The following is a 15,672-nucleotide window of genomic DNA, read 5'->3' on the forward strand; positions in this document are numbered from 1 at the left end:
CAGGATGTGAGCTTCCCTTTTCACTCTTCTTATTGCTTAACTCAGAGTAACTTTCACAGGTGTTTTCTGTTTCTCTGGTATATGGCAGTTGGTATTGGTTCTTGCCTGGGTTTTGGTGTTTTATAGAGTGTGATTGTAGCTTGACTATATGGCAGCAGTTGCTGACTCTTCTTGGGTAATAAAGGGAAATAAAGAGTCCCCCTTAGGTATAAGGGTGAGCATAAAATAACACCATGTATTCGACTCTATTTCCTTAGTCTTCTGTTTATTGATTTCTAGTGTTATAGCATCGTTGTCTGAAAAGATACTCTGTAGTATTTTGATGTTTGTAAATTTATGGAGGCTTGCTTTGTTACTGAACACATGGTCAATTCTGGAGAATGTTCCATGTGCACTGGAGAAGAATGTATATTGTGCTGTTGTTGGAGTGAATGCTCTGTACATGTATGTGAGGTCAGGTTGGTTGATTGTGCTGTTTAGTTCCTCTGTAACTTTGTCGAGTTTCTTTCTTGTTGTGCTGTCCTTTTCCGAAAATGGCCTATTATAATTTCCCACTATAATCGTAGATTTATCTATTTCTTTCTTCAATTCTAGTAAGGTTTGCTTCATATATCTTGGTGCTTTTTCATTGGGAGCATAGATTTTTTTATGGTTATGTCCTCTTGCTCAATTGATCCTTTGAACATGAGATAGTGTTCTTCTTTATCTCTTAATGCTGGTTTTTGTCTTAAAGTTTACTTTATCAGAGATTAGAATTGCCACTCTTGGTTGTTTATTGTTGCAGTTAGCTTGGTATATTTTTCCATCTTTTAACTTTTAGTCTGTTTTGTCTTTGTGTGTAAGGTGTGTCTCTTGCAGGAAGCATATTGACCGGTCTTGTTTTCTTATCCAATGTGCTACTCTCTGTCTCTTCACTGGTGCACTCAATCCATTAACATTCAATGTAATTATTGATAGGTATGAATTAATTGCTGCCATTATATTAATTTTTTGGTAGTGCTGTTTGTTCCTTTGTTCTGCATAACCTTTTGTGCTAAGTGTGTGTTTTTTGTGCTATTAATGATCAGTTTCTTCTTAGTTTCATGTTTGCTTCTTCTGCTTGGAAGTTCATTTTCATGGTAATTTGTGAAGTATTAACTTTCTTTGTGATTACCTTATAGTCTATTAACTTTTCTCTCCATTTAAAAGAATCTATTGTATAATGTAATCAACCTGATATCCTCACCACCTGGATCTCTGTTTCTATATTAATCCCTTCTTTGACAATGATATTATTTTGATCTTTGGTTGACCTCCCAGCTCCTTTGAATTCGTTGTTGTAATTTTGTTCTGTTCTGAACTCTGTAATCTGTCGACTGAGTTCCAGGTGTTGTTGACACACTTGTCAATCTCTGTTTGTTGTCTGTTCTTGGTTTTCAGTCCAAAGAACTCCCTTTAGGATGTTTTGAAGTTCTGAATTGTTTTTGGTAAAATCTCTTAGATTCTGTTTATCCTGGAATATTTTGGTTGCACCATTGTATTTGATTGATAGTTTTGCTGGATAGACGATTCTTGGTTGACAGTTTTTTTCTATTAGGGTTTTGTGTATGTCTCCCCATTGCCTTCTTGCCTGCATGGTTTGTGCTGAATAGTCAGAGTTTAATCTGATTTGTTTGCCTTTGTAAGTGACACTTCTCTTCTCCCTGGCTGCTTTTAGGATTTTCTCCTTGTCTTTGATTTTGGAGAGCTTGATTATTATATGTCTTGGTGACTGTCTTTTAGGGTCTGTCCTTCCTTGTATATGTTCAGCTTCTTGAATGTTTATCTTCTCATCTTACAAGATGTTAGGGAAATTTTCTTTTAGAAGCTCTTCAACTATCTCCTCTATGGACTTCTCTGATTCTTCCTGTTCCGGAATGCCAACAATTCTTAATTTGTTCCTCTTTATGTTATCCAGCATGAATCTCAGACTCTCTTCAGATTCCCCCTCCCCCTCTTTTTTCTGCTTGCTCTTCTATGTTACCAGTATTGAGAAATTTGTCTTCCAGATCACTAATTCTGGCTTCCATCTCTTCTACTCTGCTCCTTTCCCCTTTCAGTGTATTGTCCATTTGTGATATTTTATTATTAATCCTGTGAACCTCTTTTTGCAGGTTTTAAATTGTTTGCAATGCTATATCAATCATGTTTGATTGCACTTGTAGTACTTTCTTGACTTCTTTCTTGTTTTCCTCCACCCCATTTGGGGAGCATTTGAGTTTGTTTCCATATCATTCTTCTGAATTCCTTCTAAGGCAAATCCAAAACCTGCTCTTCCTCTTCTGGGGAGCCTTTGTCTACCTCCACTGCATTTGTCTCAGCTACTCTTTTCTATTTTGGGACATGTTATGAGATCGTTGTTGTGTTTGAGTCTTTTGTTTGTCATTTCCAGTAGTTATGTGGGTTTTTTAATGCTTAAATGGATGTTTGTTGTTGTGTTATTAAGCTTACTGATTGTCTCCTTGTGGATATGGTCAGGAGATAGGCTTCTCTTTTTGCATGTAATGCTTAGCAGCTGTTATTGACTCTTGTCTCGATGGTGGAATAGTATGGGGTATGCTTGTAGCTTGGCTATATGGCCATGATTGCTGTCGCTTTTTGGGTAACGTAGAGAGAAAAAGCTCCCACCTCCACGAAAAAATGTGTGATTAAAAGGACCAGAAGCAGAAGCAATATATACAGATTGTTCTATGGTTTGTTTGTCCAGCCTGATAGACTGGAGAAAAGGGTCCTGCACAAGTTAATTTAAGGGCTGCTCCCCCAAGGCTGATGTCGTAAGTAGCCACCAAGCTCTTTCTCTCTGTACCACAGGAAAACTGTGGGGTCAGCACTGTCCTTTTTTTGTGGGGGGTGCATACCCACCTGTTTGAAGGCATCCTGGCTGGGCAAAGAAGGCACAACAAGGAATAGGAGGAAATAGTATGTAGAATCTCTCACACCTTCTTTTGCAAATGTCACTGCACCACTTTTAGCACTGGTTCCCTGTGCCAGTCTGGCTGTAGACCCACCCTCTGTGCTCTGCCCTGGCGGGGTGGCCGCAGAGGGAGTCGCATCTCGAGTGATTTCTAAATCACAGTATTTTCCTTTATATCATGAGTTTTTTTTACTTGTGAGTACGGGAAACTGACGTCCTGGACCTTATGGTAGATCCAAATCTCTGGTGTTATTCTGTGAGCACAGCTTCTCTGGGTTTTCTCCACGGAGCCTTTCCTACCTGGCTGTCTCTGCAGGCACCCCAACCGGAACCAACCCTTCTAGCCTCTTTTGATGCTTTCTGTACCATTCAACATTTTGACCATGGTGGTGGTGGTAGTGGTGTGTAGTAGAGTTGGTTTTGATTTATAGCAACCCTGCATAAGGTTATGGAGACTGTTGAAAATTGAGACTTGAATTTTTGCTTCAATTCTTTCAGCTTGAGAAATACTGAGATTGATCTTCCCTTTGGGTTTTCTAACTACAGGTTTTTGCACATTTCACTATAATACTTGACTCTGCCTTTTCAAGCTGCCTTTTGAAATTTTCTGCTCTGCTCTTCTTCCATTCACGTTAGCTCTCTTCTCTCAAGAACAAGTTTCAGAGTCTCTTCTGACTGTCATTTTTTGTCTTTTCTTTCTTTCCTATCTATTTAATAGCCTTTTACTTTCTTTCTGTATGATGTTCTTGATTTCATCCCACGGTTCTTCTGGGGTTTGGTCATCAGTTTCTAATGTATCCAATCTGTTCTTGAGATGTTTTCTAAGTTAATGTGGGGTATATTCAGTCACATTTTGACTTTCATGGACTTGTTTTAATTTTTCAGCTTCAGCTTGAACTGGCATATGAGCAGTTGATGATCTGTTCTACAATCTGCTCCTGACCTTATTTTGACTATGACATAGAGCTTCTTCATGTTCTTGTTCCACAGATGAAGTCAATTTGATTCCTGTGTATTCCATCTGGTGAGGTCTATATGTATGTTGTTGTTGTTGTTAAGTGTCATCAAGTCGGTTCCTACCTATAGCAACCCTGTATAGGGTTTCCAAGGAGCAGCTAGTGAGCTGGAACCACTGACCTTGCAGTTCAAATGACTTTGTAGTCTGACACATTAGCCCACAGCGGCACACCAGGAGTCCATATGTATATGACTATATATAGAGTCACCTATTATATTTACAAAAAGGTATTTGAAATGTATAAGTCATTGATCCTGCAAAACTCTATCATGTGATCTCCAGCATCATTTCGATCACGAAGGCCATATTTTCTAACTATTAATCCTTTCTCTTTGTTTCCAACTTTACCATTCTAATCACCGGTAATTATCAATGTATCTTTATTATATGTTTGATCAATTTCAGACTTAAGAAGTTGATTTGTTGTTGTTGTAAGGTGCTATCGAGTTGGAACTGACTCATAGCGACCCCATGCACAGTAGAATGAAACAATGTCTGATCCTGGGCCAACCTCTCTACTGCTGCCATACTTGACGCCATCAATGCTGCCACCTGGCCAATCCATCTCGTTGGGGGTCTTCCTCTTTTTCTCTGACCCTCCATCTTACCAAACATGATATCCTTCTCCAGCGACTGTTCCCTCCTGACAATATGTCCAAAGTATGAGAGACGAAGTTTAGCCATCTTGGCCTCCAAGGAACACTCTGGCTGCACTTCTTCCAAAACAGATCTGTTGGTTTTTTTGGAAGTCCATGGCACTTTTAGTATGCTTCTCCAACACCACAATTCAAAGGCATCAATTCTTCTATGATCCTCCTTATTCACTGTCCAGCTTTCACATCCATATGAGGTTATTGAAAATACCGTGGCTTGGGTCAGGTGCACCTTAGTCCTCAAGCTGATATCTTTGCTCTTCAACACTTTAAAAAAATTGCTGTGCAGCAGATTTGCCTAATGCAATACGTCATCTGATCTCTTGACTGCTGCTTCCGCAAGTGTTGATAGTTGATCCAAGAAGAATGAAGTCCTTGACAACTTCAATCTTTTCTCCATTGATAAGAATGTTGTTTATTGGTCCAGTGGTGAGGATTTTTGTTTTCTTGACATTGAGATGTAATCCATACTGAAGGCTGTGCTCTTTGAACTTCATCAGTAAATGTTTTAAGACCTCTTCACTTTCACTAAGCAAGATTGTATTATCTGCATATCGCAGGTTGTTAATGAGTCTTCCTTCAATCCTGATGCCACGTTTTTCTTCACAGAACCCAGATTCTCAGATTATTTTCTCAGCATATAGGTTGAATAAGTATGGTGAAAGAACACAACCTTGTCACACACCTTTCCCAATTTTAAAACATTCAGTGTTCCCATGCTCTGTTCGAACAACTGCTTCTTGGTCCAGGTACATATTCTTCATAATTACAATTAAGTGTTCTGGAATACTCATACTTCGCAATGTTGTCCATAGCTTGCCATGAGCCACACAATCGAAAGCCTTTAAATAGTCAATAAACCACAGGTAAACATCCTTCTGATATTCTCTGCTTTCAGCCAAGATCCATCGGACATCAGCAATGATATCTCTCATTCCACGGCCTCTTCTGAATCCAGCTTGAACCTCTGTAAGTTCTCTGTCAATGTATGATTGTAGCCATTTTTGTATTACCTTTGTAATACAGAACCCTCAATTTCATTATTGCTGGCTTTAGTGGTTGGTGTGTAAATTTGAACAGCAGTGGTATTAACAGATTTTCTTGTTGTTATTGTTAAGTGCTGTTGAGTTGTTTTCATCTCATAGTGACTCTATAGAGTTTCTGAGGAGTGGCTTGTGAGTTTGAACTTCAAATCTTGTGGTCCAGTGCTTATCCTACAGCACAAAACCAGAACTCTGGTCTTCCTTGTAGGTGTATGAATACCATTTTATCCTAGACAGTTTTATATTTCAAGATAGATCTTTATATGTTCTTTTTGATGAGAAATGCAACACCATTCCTTTTCAATGTGTCATTTTCTGCATAGTAAACTGTATGAATATCCTATTTAAAATGGCTAATACCGTTCAATTTCAGCTCACTATTGCCTAGGATAGCAATCTTTATGCATTCAATTTCATTTTTTTACAATTTCCTGTTTTCCTAGATTAATCCTTCATACAATCCATGCTGCAATTGTTAATGGGTATTTGCAGCTATTTCTTCTCATTTTGAATTTTGCCACATGAGCAAATTAAGGTCCTGAAAGCTTTGCTCCATTCATATCATTATGGTCAACTCTACTTTGAATAGTCATCTCTTTTCCAGTCATATTTTGAGTGTTTTCCAACCTGAGGGTCTCATTTTCAGTACTGTATCTGCTATATCTGACAATGTTTCTCTGATAATTATAAAATTTTCAGTGGCTAGCCATTCAGAAGGAGTCTGCCTCTCCTTCTTCCTAGTATGTCTTAGTCTGGAAGTTCTGCGGAAATTTGTCCACCATGGGTGACCATGCTGGTATTCTCACACTACTGGTGGCATAACTTCCAGTATCACTGCAACACCCAAGCCACCATGGTGCAACAAACTGGCAGATGAGTGGTGGTTGTTGAAAATATATAGCAACTTAACAATTTATACATGTACAATTAGGTGGCATGGATTACATTCTTCAAGTTATGGAATCAGTATCGCTCTCCTTTTCCAAAATGCCCTTCCCCAATTAACATAGACTCACTGCTTCCCAAGCTTCCTATCTTACATTTTAATCAATCAAAAATCTTTTAAGGATCTCATTTCCAGGTCGGAACATACAAATTGTATCTTGTGAAATGCTGCAGAGGGGTTTAGAGTATAATTGATTTAATCTCTTCCCCATTCAGAAACCTTCAGTCCATTTCCTGCTTGTTGCCACTGTAGATAATGAAGGTGGTAGTGTTGGGCATGTCTTCATCAGAAAGCACACAAGAAATCCAAGTGTAGGTGTGTCTCATATTCTGATGTTATTGTTAAGTGCTATAATGTTGTGGAATTGTACAGGTTCCTCAAATTTCTACCCTACTCTGGGGGCGGTGTGTGTGTGTGTGAGCCAGCCTGGATCCCCTGGTTCTACTGTGACCGTCGTGCTATTTTAGTTTTTTTTTTTTTTTTTTTTTACCGTCAGCATAAAAGTGGGACAGTGATTGTGGTGTCCCCATACTTTAGTGAGTTTCAGCTGTGGAAAGACCTTCTGAGACCACCCAGTCCAACCTACTCTTTGTTACAATGGGGAAACTGAGTCCCAGAGAGTGGACAGGACTTCCTCTAGATGTTAAAGGAAGGCTGGATCTAGACCTCGCCTCTCCCCTTTCTGTTGGGAGGATCCTTGATTCCTCTTAGCATGAACTTTAGACAGGCTGTATGAATTAAGGTTTTCATGAAAGGCAAACAAAAATCATGGTTGAGGACATAGTCAGGTGGTCTAGGTCCAGATTCCAGCCCTCTGAAACTCAGTATCCTCGTCTGTAAAATGGGTCCAATAATAGCACCTATCTTGTGAATCACCTGTTGGGTCTGGGTCTGGGACACAGTGAGTTCTCATCAGCAGTCCTGATCATTCTGCATACTTACCTTGAAGTGTCAATGTAGAATGCCCTGCTCTGTGTCAGAACACTGCCATCAGAGACTTCCCTCAGTGCCACGGGTCAGGAATTTCTAGTGTAACCTTCAGCAGTATCCTTTGGACTGTTTGTTCTCTGGGGCTTTCTGCTCCAGTGCTAGGTTCGGGGGGCAGAGGGGGGGGGAGTTTCAACATCCCCCTCAAACTTTCAGAGGAGCACACTTTTTAGGCCTGCTGATCTCAAGGCTTCCTGAAATAAGGTGAGAAGAGACTGCAGATAGAAGGCTCAGCCTTTCGTCTGCCCTCTTTTCCTTCCTTTCCTTCCTGTTGCTACCCTTCTCCCTCCTGCCCTGCTGTTGTTCACACATTCCCACCTGGCATTTGTCTCTTTTCCCTCCCTGTGCTCAGACACTGTGAATATGCCCCACTCCTACCCTGTGAAGTACTTCTTAGTACTGAAGTACTGTCTGAGGTAAGTAAGTGATCCCTTGACCACACTAGACTTTACAGACAGAAGATATGACAAATATATGATATCTCTCTAAATAGCTATAGGATTTATTAGGTGTGGTGCTGTAGGATAAGCACTGAACTGCTAGTCACAATGTTGGGGGTTCAAACCCATCATCCAGTCCTTTATAACCCTATACAGGGTTATTATCAGTTGGATCATACTCACCTGCACTTAACAATAGCACCATGAAAAAAAAAAAAAAAAAAGTTCTGCTTCCCTGTGGGACTTCTCAGAGCCTTTAATATTCCAGAAAGCACTGGGACTCTCCAAAGGTGGAGATGGTCTTGTTATTATGTGCCATCTAATAGGATCTGACTCATAGTGGTTCCATGCAAAACAGAACAGAACACTGCCCGGTCCTTTACTACCTGCACAATTGTTCTGGTTGCACACATCATTGCTGCATTGTGTCAATCCATCTTGGGTAGGGTCTTCCTCTTTTCCACTGAGCCTCCACTTATGTAGGTATGAGACCCTTCTCCAGTGACTTGTCCCTCCTGACAACACGTCCAGAGTACGAGACAGGAAGTCTCATCACCCTCCCTTTCAAGGAACATTCTGCTTGTATTTTTTCCAAGTCAGATTCATTGGTTCTTCTGGAAGTTCATGATACTTTCAATATTCTTCTCCAACATCATAACTCAAATGTATCAACTATTCTATGGTCTTCCTTGCACATTGTCCAACTTTCACATGCATATGACGTGATTGAAAAAGGTAAGGCTTTCTTCTCCTGAAAAGATTTACAGCCTCGGAAAGCCTATTCAGGGTTGTTATTAGTCTGAACCAACTTCATGGCACACCATCACCACCACCACTTTCAGTAAGTAAGCTTGTATCATCTGCATATCCCAGGTTGTTAATGAGTCTTTCTATGATCCTGATGCCATGTTCTTCCTCATATAATCCAGTTTTCCCAGATTATTTGCTCAGCATACAGATTGAATAAGTATAGTGAAAAGATACAACCCTGGCACACACATATACTAATTTTAAATCATTTACTATCACCTTGTTCTGTTCTAATGACTGCCTCTTGTTCTATGTATGTGTTCCTCATGAGTACAATTAAGTGTTCCAGGATACCTGTTCTTTGCAATGTTTTCCAAAGTTTTCTTTGCCTCCAGCCTTATGATATACACAGTCAAAAGCATTTGTATAGTCAATAAAGCATGGGTAAATATCTTTCTGGTAATCTCTGCTTTCAGCCAAGATTCATCTTGTGACAACAATGATATCCCTTATTCCACATGCTCTTCTGAATCAGGCAAGAGGGAGATATGAGTTGCAGCATTCCTAAAGCATAATTGAACTTGGAAACCATATTTTCCAGAGCATCTATGGGAACTGGTTTCCCAGAGAGAACATTTTGGGAACTACTGAATTAGGTCAGAGGAATAAAATAACACTGATAGTCGGCAAGGCAGGTCTGATTATTCCCATTTTACAGATGAGAAGAAAGATGAGATGTCAAATCTCATCTTCCTGCAGTTTGAGGGACTCCATTGGCCTTCCCTTTCTGACCAAACCTCAACCTCTGTGAGCTCTGTCTCAGGCCTTTTCTTTAATCATGGCACAAATTGTTAAGCACTTGATTATTACTGACAGGTTGGTAGTTTGAACACACCCAGGGGCACCTCGGAAGATAGGTCACAGCCATTGAAAACTCTATGGAGTACAGTTATAGTCTGTATATATTAGTCTGCATAATTAGGAGTTGACATCTGTAAAATGGGAACAATTAAACCTTCCTTGCAGACTAACTGTCAGGGTTGCTTTGTTCCTCTGACCTAATTCAATATTTCCCAAAGTGTGTTCTCTGGAAAACCAGTCCCTGGAAATGCTCTGAAAATGTGAGTTCCACATTAAATTGTGTTTTAGAAATGCTGCAACTAATAACAACAAAGATGTTGTTGTTGTTGTTGTTGTCAGGTGCCATCGAGTCGGAACCGACTCATAGCGACCCTATGCACAGCAGAACGAAACAATGTTCGATCCTGGGCCAACCTCACTACCGCTGCCACACCTGAGTCCATCAATGATGCCACCTGGCTGATCCATCTCGTTGGGGGTCTTCCTCTTTTTCTCTGACCCTCCACCCTACCCAGCATGACATCCTTCTCCAGTGATTGTTTCCTCCAGACAATATGTCCAAAGTAGGAGAGACGAAGTTTAGCCATCCTGGCCTCCAAGGAGCACTCCGGCTGCACTTCTTCCAAAACAGATTTATTGGTTCTTTTGGCAGTCCATGGCACTTTCAGTATTCTCCTCCAACACCACAACTCAAAGGCATCAATTCTTCTACGATCCTCCTTATTCACTGTCCAGCTTTCGCATCCATATGAGGCTATTGAAAACACAATGGCCTGGGTCAGGCACACCCTAGTCCTCAAGCTGATATCTCTACTCTTCAACACTTTAAAAAGTTCCTGTGCAGCAGATTTGCCCAGTGCAATACGTAACAAAGATGTAGTGGATAAGATTGTGTCAGGTCCCTTGCCCCACACCTGTCCAGCTTTTCTTTAGGGCTGGGTACACACATAATAAATCCCTTTGGTTTAGCTGAGAGATTCCACTGGATACTAGGTAATGTGCTCAGCATTCTATGTGAGCTATTGCTTGTAATGCCCATCTGACACAATGAAGTTGGTGCAAGTGGGGCTCAGGGTCCTGCAGCTGCTAGCTGTGGAAGTCTAGACCTTTGTGATAAAGATTTATCCCATACCCACCCCAGATATCGATTCCCACTGTCTCACTCCTTCCTCTGGTTCAGACTCCTCAACTCCATCCCTTGCCAGAACCATTTGCAAACCTGCTCTTCTCCTTTACCAAAATGCCCTCTTCTGCTTCTACTCTGGCGGAAACTTAGCTCAAGAATTCTCTCTTTTTGAAATCTTCCTGGATTTATTTGGAAGGGTTAGGAGGCAAAATGTCAAAGGCATGCTCTGCAATCAGACATACTTAAGTTCAAATCTTAGCTCTGCTGCTTTCAAGCTGGGTGGTTACAGGCCAGTTCCTGAAATTCGTTGAATATAAAAATGGACACAGTGATCTACACACGGTAGGTGCGTGTCTGTTGCTCGACTCAGAGTCAAGATAGCCAGGATGTTTAAGTTTTATCTGCTTCCAGCCTTCTGAGAATCCCCCTAGAGTTGAGATCTGAGCCCCTATGTAGTCAATATGACTTCAGAGGCATTATCAGCTACCCCAGGGGGGAAGGATACCCTGTTGTCTTTGCAGCCATTTACACAAGTGCCTGGTGAGACAGGAGCAACTGACATTGACTGTGTCAGGACTCTCTTTTCATGTGGCTTCTCTTCTAACCCACTGAGCAATCTGGTGGGCATGTGCTCATTTGTGCTCATTATACAGATATAAGAGTGATATTAGACACAGGGTCAGTCCCCAGAATGGATGCTTTCAATGACACCTCATTTCTACAATAAATGAACAATCAAATTTATTTTACTTTCTTGTTTTATTTCTAAGAAATAATATGACTGTTATCTCTACTCCTGCCCCTTAGCTTTTTATATTCTCATATTGGTTTACAGATGACTTTTCTCAAAGAAAAAAGGCACTACAAACCAAATGAGAGACCATTTAGCCACTTTTCAAATCACTATTCTTAGGATTTTGGTGGTCAACCTTCTGGAAAGGACATTTTTATACTTTTCTATGTGTAAATATCTAGGAGCTCTGGCAGCGTAGTGGTTACAAGTTGGGCTGCTAATCTCATGGTCAGAAGTTTGAAACTACCACGGTTCCAGAGGATAAAGGTAAGGTATTCTGCTTCCATAAAGGTTTATAACCTCAGAAACCTTATACAGGGTCGCTATGAGTCGGAAATGATTCCATGGCACAAAACCATCACCATATGTAAATATATATCTATAAAGATCATATACATTTTTCATTCATGTCTTTCAATAATTTTTATTGCATACACACAAATATTTGCATCATACATGATGGAGTCTTAAAGCAATTATTTACATTGCAAAAATAGGATCATTTTAGATGCATGTTTCTGTTTCTTACTTTTCTTAGCCATCAACAGCTTGAGTAAATCCCTTTAATTCTGGAAGAGCTCTAACTTATTCTTTTTTATGACTTCATAACTGAATATTATTTGTCCATCTGCTATTTTGGAGTGTGGTGGTTCTGTCAGATAAGCACTGGACTGTGAATCACAGGGTTGGCAGCAGAGTGAGAAAAAGAGAAGATTTACAGCTTTGAGAACCCTATGACTCGGCAGCACTTAACAATAACAACAACAATGACATTTGTCACTTAAAAAAATTTCTGTTATGAATTGAGTAGTTTTCAGAGCAAATCGGTTTTCCATTAACAATTCACACATACATTTTGTTTCAGGTCATTGATTGTAATCCCCACAATGTGTTTCCTCTTCCATTCCTCCTTCTGTCCTAACCCTTCAAAACTTTATCCTTGAGCAAATACTGCCCTTTTGATCTCAAATGGTTGATTGTTCTAAGGAGTTCAGACCACCTCAGTGTTATGGTTCATCTTGTAGGCCTGTCTATTGTTTGGCAGAAAACTGAGTCATGCAGGGAGTTCAGTTCCAGACCTGAAGGATGACTGAGGGCCACAGCCTTGGAGGGTTCATCAGTCTCCATAAAAGCAGCAAACCTAGTTCTTTTTATGATTTTGAGATTTATTCCACATCCCATGTAACCACCTTCACCCCCACTTTATCCAGGACTTTCTAAGAGCAATTGATAGTGGAAGTCAGGCACCATCTAGTTCTTCTGGTTTCAGGGTCTTGGAAGGTAAAGTTTGCATAGTCCATTAGTCCATTGGAATAGTTGTTTTCATGTCTTGATTTTCTTCTTCACTCTTCTTTGTTCTAGACTTGGAGAGACCAGTGTGCCTTGGTGATGGTGACTGTGTGTCATCGAGTTGATTCCAACTTATAGTGACCCTGTATAGATTTTTAAGGCTGTACATCTTTTTTTTTTAAGCTTTTATTGTGAATTGTGTGATAGTTTACATGGGAGAACATCGGTATTTTGTTTCACTGCAATGATTACAAGTTCCTCCATGTACCATCAATTAACAGTATTTACCTCTATTTCCTCTTTATTTATTTATTATTTTTGATGGAGGCTGTACATCTTTATGGAAACAGAAAGATTCATGTTTCTCCTATGGAACAGCTGATAGATTTGAACTGCCGCCCAATGCATAACCCACTACATGACAAGAGCTCCCTAGTTGAACCTTCTTGTTGTTGATGTTAAGTGCCACTGATTTGGTTCCTACTAACTGCTACTACTAGTGACCCTGTATAGAGTTTCTGAGGAGCGACTGGTGTGTTTGAACCATTGACCTTGTTGTTAGAAGTCAAATGCTTATTCTACAGTGCCACACCAGGAGACCAGCTGCATCTTTGTTGTTGTTATTAGGTGTTATCAAGATGGTACAACTCATATCAATCCTGTGCACAACAGAACAAAACACTGTCTTGTCCTGCACCAACCTCCCAATCACTGCTGCATTTTAGCCCATTGCTGCTACCACTGTGCCAATCTAGCTCATTGGAGGTCTTCCTCTTTTTCTCTGACCCTCCACTTTACCAATGTCTGAAGTATGAGAGAGAAAGTCTGATTATCCTGACTTCTAAGAGCATTCTGGATGCACTTCTTCAAACACAGATTTGTATGTTCTTTTGGCAGTTCATGGCATTTTTAATATTCTCCACCAATACCATGACTCAAATACATCAATTCTTCTACTGTCTTCTTTATTCACTGTTCAACTTTCACATGCATATGAGGTTAATGAAAATACCATGACTTGGGACAGGTGCACCTTAGTACTCAAACTGACATCTTTGCTTTTCACCACTTTAAAGAGGTCTTGTACAATAGATTTGCCTAATGCAATACATCATTAAATTTCTTGACTGTTGCTTCCTTGAGTGTTGATGGTTGATGTAAGCAAAATGAAATCTTTGAGAACGTCAATCTTTTCTCTATTTATATGGATGCTGTTTATTGGTCCCATGGTGAGTATTTTTGTTTTCTTTATGTTGAAGTGCAACCCATACTTCAGTCTTTGATTTTCATCAGTAAGTATTTTAAGTCCTCTTCACTTTCAGCATATTGCAGATTGTTAGTGAGTCTTCAATTCTGCTGCCATGTTTTTCTTCATACAATCCATTTTCTCATATTATGTGCTCAGCATACAGAATGAATAAGTATAGTGAAAGAATACAACCCTGGCACACACCTTTACTGATTTTAAACCATTTAATGTTACCATATTCTGTTTGAACAACTGCCTCTTGGTCTATGTACATGTTCCTCATGAGCACAATTCAGTGTTCCAGAATACTCAATCTCCACTCATTCTCTATGGCACATCATGAGCCTTACAATCAAAAGTCTTTGCATAGTCAATAAAGCACAAATAAACATCTCTCTGGTATTCTCAGCTTTCAGCCAAGATCCACCTGATGTCAGCAATGATATCCCTTGTTCCATGTGCTCTTCTGAATCTGACTCAAACCTCTTAAAGTTCTCTGTCAATGTATGGGTGCAACCATTTTAAAATTATCTTTAGCAGAATTTTACTTGCATGCAATATTAAAATTTTGATTGTATGTGATATTGTCTGATGATTTATGCATTCCATTGGGCCACATCTCTTTGGAATGGTCACAAATATGGATCTCTTCCAGTTAGTAGGCCAGGTAGTTTTCCTCCAAATTTCCTGGCATAGATGAGTGAGGGCCTCCACTGTTACATCTGTTTGTTGAAAGATTCCATTTGTATTCCATCAATGCAGAGCCTTGTTCTTTGTCAATGCCTTCAATGCACCTTAAACTTCCTCCTTCAGTGTCAATGACTCCTGATCAACCATTTCTTTTTGCTTCAATGACCCTGTATAGTCCTTCCATCTTCTTTTGATGCTTTCTGCATCATTCAATATTTTCCCATGTTGTTATTGTTAAATGTCATCTAATCAATTCCAATCCATAGCAACCCTGTATAAGGTTTTTGAGGAGCAGCTGGTGAGCTTGAATCACTGACCTTGCAGTTCAAACCAACTTTGCAGTCCAGAGCATTAAGCCACAGCATCACGTCAGGACTCCATAGAATCCTAAAATATTGCAAATTGAGACTTGAGTTTTTACTTCAGTTCCCGCAGTTTGACAAATGTTGAACGTGTTCTTCCTTTTTGGTTTTCTAATTCCAGATCTTTGCACATTTCATTATAATATTTGACTTATCTTCTCAATCTCCCTTTCGAAATTTTCTATTCAGCTTTTTTACATCCTCATTTCTTCTCTTTGCTTTAGCATCTCTATGCTGGAGAGCAAGTTTCAGAGTTTCCTCTGCCATCCATTTTGGTCTTTTACTTCCTTTTTGTCTTCTTCATGCCCTTTTGCTTTCTTCTTGTATGATGTTCTTGATGTCAATTCTTCTGTCTTTAGTGTCTAATGTATCAAATCTGTTCTGCAGATGATCTCTAATTTCCAGTGGGATATATTCAATATCATATTTTAGCTCTAATGGACTTGTTCTAATTTTCTTCAGCTTCAGCCTGAATTTACATATGAGCAATTGATTATCTGTTCCACAGTCTACCTCTGGCCTTGTTTTGGCT

This window comes from Chrysochloris asiatica, unplaced genomic scaffold, assembly GCF_000296735.1.
Source record: "Chrysochloris asiatica unplaced genomic scaffold, ChrAsi1.0 scaffold00251, whole genome shotgun sequence".
NCBI lineage: Eukaryota > Metazoa > Chordata > Mammalia > Afrosoricida > Chrysochloridae > Chrysochloris > Chrysochloris asiatica.